Raw genomic sequence first — 4,872 nt, forward strand, 5'->3', positions numbered from 1 at the left:
GTGTGCATAGTTTATTACTTATTAAATAATATATATAATATGATTTTATTAATTATATACTGAAATCAGGTAAAGTAGACTTCAGAGCAAAGAAAATTCCTGGGAACAAAGAGGAACATTACATAATGATAAAAGGTCCAATCCATCTGCAAGACATAGTGATCCTAAATGTGTATGCATCATACAACAGAGTTTTCAAAAACATTAAGCAAAAAATGATAGAGCTGAAAGGCGATATAGGCAAATCTAAAATTATATATAGTTGGGGATTCCACACCCTCCTTACTGATAGAACTACTAGACAGAAAGTCAATAAAGATACAGACGATCTCAATACCACCCTCACTTGACAAGATCTAAACAACAAAACACTCCATCCAACAGCAGAGTACATGTCCTTTTCAAACACCCATGGAACATTAATCAAGGTAGACTATGTCCTGGCTCACAAAAACAAACCTCAAGAATGTTTAAAGGATTTCAATCATACAGAGTATGCATATATATCATGTATACTAATCCATGATAATTTGTATGTTTGAAAATATTTTTTTTCAGTCTGTGATCTCTCTTGTAACTTTATATGTAACTTTATATTATTAAACAGAACCTTAAAACTTAGAAAAATAAAAAATAAAAAATAAAAAGAACAAAGAGGAACATTACATAATGATAAAAGGTCCAATCCATCTGCAAGACATAGTGATCCTAAATGTGTATGCATCATACAACAGAGTTTTCAAAAACATTAAGCAAAAAATGATAGAGCTGAAAGGCGATATAGGCAAATCTAAAATTATATATAGTTGGGGATTCCACACCCTCCTTACTGATAGAACTACTAGACAGAAAGTCAATAAAGATACAGACGATCTCAATACCACCCTCACTTGACAAGATCTAAACAACAAAACACTCCATCCAACAGCAGAGTACATGTCCTTTTCAAACACCCATGGAACATTAATCAAGGTAGACTATGTCCTGGCTCACAAAAACAAACCTCAAGAATGTTTAAAGGATTTCAATCATACAGAGTATGTTCTCTGGTCATAATGGAATCAAACTAGAAATCAAAAGCAGAAAGACCACAGGAAAATCTCCAAATAGTTGGATACACTTCTAAGTAAGTCATGGCTCAAGAGGAAGGCTCGAGCAGATTTTTAAAAGGTCGAACTAAGTAAAATAAAAATACAATATGTCAAAATTTCTGGGACACAACGAAAGCAGGGCTGAGAGGAAAATCTAACCCACAGCACTAAACACACACCAGTGAAAAGAGTGAACGTCTCAAATCAATCATTTAAGCTTCCACATTAAGAACCTGGCGGGAGAGGTGGCGCAAAATAAGCCCAAAGCAAGCAGAAGGACGCAAATAACGTAAGAGCAGAAATCAATGAAATTGGAAATAGGAAAACAAGAAAAAAATCAAAAATGAAATAAAGAGCTGGTTCTTGAAAAAGATCAATAAAACTGACAAACCTTAGGTGAGACTAACAAGAAAAAAAAATGTAGACAAATTACCAATATAAAGAATGAAATGGGCGGTATCACTCCAGACCCTACAGACTTAAAAAAAAGTAATGAGAGGGTTGTGGTGGTTAATTTTACATGTCAATTTGGCTGGGCCATGGTGCCCAGAAATTTGATCAAACATTGTTCTCCATGTGTCTGTGAAGGTGTTTTTTGGATGTGATTCACAATAAAACCAGTGGACTCTGAGTAAAGCAGGTTGCCCTCCATACCGTGGGTGGGCCTATCCAATCAATGGGTGCAGAGTTTTGACATCATTAGCCACTAGGGAAATGCAAACTAAAAGCGCTATGAGCTATCACACCTACTATAATCCTATCTAATAATAGACAGAGATTCAAATTGACCGTACCCTCGCTACGCCCACCATTGGCTAATCAGATCGATATGCAAATTAACTGCCAACAAAGATGGCGGTTAATTTGCATACGTAGGCACGAAGCGGTGGAGCGAAGACTGAAGGTGGCTCCGGCTGGAGCGAAGGCCTGGGTCCCAGGTGCCGGAGGAAAACCGGTGCCGGCAGCCAGGGGAAGGGAAGGCCTATTGCACGAATCTTTTCGTGCAACAGGCCTCTAGTGATGAAATAAAAGGTTGTGCCCACAAGTGAGGAACTGATCACTCACACATTGCTAGTGCAGGTGGGAGATGGTACCGCTGCTCTGGAAACCTGAGGCAAGCTGGCACCGCCACGGCATACTCAGCCCCAGGGCACCTTATGTGCCACGCCAGCTCAGCCAGGTTCAGTGACCCTGAGAGGGGGCGGTGAAGGATGGAGAAAAGACAGACAAGAGAATAAAGGCTAGGTCTGGGTGGGATGCTGCTCCCGGATGGAGAGACAACGCCATGGCCTACAAGCTGTGTCTTTATTTTATAGCCAGATTCGACGAGGCAAAGTAAGGGCGTGGTCAAGATGTTTACAACATTCTCGTGGGTTTCGATCCTACTCAATTACATGCACCTGGACTCTATCAAGCCCACATCACTCAGGCACGTGGGGCCACGTGTTCGGACCATAGGCTCAAGCTTACAGCTATAGCTGTTGGCTAGAATTGTGCTGGGAGGGGCCCTGCCCTCCAGGGTGGGACTTGCACGTGGCCCTGAGAGGACTATGCCCTCTCATTAGTGGGAGGCTTGAACCTGTCCAAACACTGTAGCCTCTCTCCACAGAAACCAACTTGTCCGTTTCTTCAAAAACTAAACACTCAAGTACTGTATGGCCTAGTAGTTGTGCTCTGGGTACCTATCCCAGAGGAATGGAGACTTCTGTTCACACCACAGCCCACACGCAGAGTATGTGTACAGTAATAGACCAGAGCTGGAATCAACCCATCTTCAGTAGGTGAGTGGTTACACAAACCGGTCCACCCACACCATCAAATACCACTCCGAACACAAAGGAACACACTATTGATGCATGCAACAACTCGGCAGGGTCTCCAGGGAGTTACACTGGGCAAAACAGCTACGTGCTTTGTGATTCCACCTCCAGAGCACTGAAATGACAGCGTTATAGGGACGGAGGGCAGGTTAGTGGCTGCCAGGGATGAGTGACATCTGGGAGGTGGGTGTGGTTACGGAAGGGCACGGTGAGCCACCATCACTGGGGCTCTTCGTGTCTGGACTCTGGATGCAGGAAGCAACTAGGGCAGTGGTCAGCAAACTGCGGCTCGGCAAACCGAGGCTCACGAGCCACATGCGGCTCTTTGGCCCCTTGAGTGTGGCTCTTCCACAAAATACCGACTTCTGCGCATGGGCCACGAAGTTTCAGTCTCACTGTACGTGTGCACCCGCACGTGGTATTTTGTGGAAGAGCCACACTCAAGGGGCCAAAGAGCCGCATGTGGCTCGTGAGCCTCGGTTTGCCGAGCCGCAGAAATTGTACAGAATTTGAGACACATAGGGATACAGGGAAGACTGGGAAGTTGGAACAAGATGGGAGGCTTGTATCAGAGTCAATGTCCCGGGGGTGATCTTCTACTGTTTTATAAAAGGTTCTTCTGAGGAACTAGCCAACACGCACAAGGGCACTTTCTGTGTTATATCTTAGAATTGCATGTGATTCTCCATACAATTTTCAATTAGCCCTGGCTGGTTCGGCTCAGTGGATAGAGTGTCGGCCTGTGGATTGAAGGGTCCCGGACTGGTTCGGGTCAGGGGCACATGCCCATATTGCAGGCTCAATTCCCCAGTGAGGGGCGTGCAGAAGGCAGCCAATTGATGATTCTCTCTCATCATTGATGTTTCTCTCTCTCTCTCCCTCTCCCTTCCTCTCTGAAATCAACAAAAATATATTAAAATTTTTTTTCAATTAAAAAAAAAATCCACTGCTAGGAATTATTTCTTTTTTGTTGTTGTTATTATTGGTTTTAGTTTTTTTGTTACTCCTCACCAGAGGGTGTTTTTTCTATAGCTTTTCAGAGAGTGGGAGGGAGGGAGAGAGGAGAGAGAGAGAAACATCAATGTGTCTCACCTCGGTTGCTTGCCTCCCACACTCTCCCCAACCAGGGTGGGGATCAAACCTGCAACCCGGGTACATGCCCTTGACTGGAATCGAACCCACAACCCCCCTGTTCTCAGGCAGATGCTCTAACCACTGAGCACACTGGCCAGAGCAGGAATTATTTCTGAGGAAATAAACAGAAGGATCTGCAAAGGCATGAGAACAGTCATGCTTCTCTGAGAACGGTCTATGATAGAGAGCTGGACACAGCGGCACCTCTCCCAGAGCTGTGCGCCCACCTGTGCTGTGCAGAGCAGGGCAGCCAACAAAGCCAGGCTGTGCAGCCATGATGGGCCTGGAAAACAGGTAGGTAGGTAGGTGTTTTAAGTGAAAACAGCAGATTAGAAAAGATTACACACAGTAAAATCTTTTTTGTAATCTACCGGCTTGTATATAAAGCCTGGGAAAGATTTTATGAAAACATCGAATGTTTTCACAGTGACCCTTACCTGGGCAGCAAGTTCTCCCGAGAAGTGCAACCCCACCCTGGGGGAGCCGGCCCCTGGGAGGCCAGCCCTGCGGTGGGATTGCCCAGCCCCTCCCTGGTGAAGACCCTTGTGGCTGCGTCTCCCCAGGAAGGAGGGTCACTCCAGGCAGGAACCCCGGAGGCAAACAGCCGGACACCTCACACTCTACAGCGGGAGCCTGCAGTGCTGCCTCACAGCAAAAGGTGACGATGAAAAACGGTTCAGAGGGAAGCTGAAGGGCACTTCCTCTTTGCTGGTAAAGCGCCCACTCCAGGCCCCACCCACCGCAGGAGCCGTGAGAGGAGGGCAGGGATGGAAATATCTGGGTGGGATGGTCCCAGCTGGGCAGGGCTGGTACCCAGTGCGGGGGGC

Source organism: Myotis brandtii, unplaced genomic scaffold (assembly GCF_000412655.1).
Source record: "Myotis brandtii unplaced genomic scaffold, ASM41265v1 scaffold537, whole genome shotgun sequence".
Taxonomy (NCBI): Eukaryota; Metazoa; Chordata; class Mammalia; order Chiroptera; family Vespertilionidae; genus Myotis; species Myotis brandtii.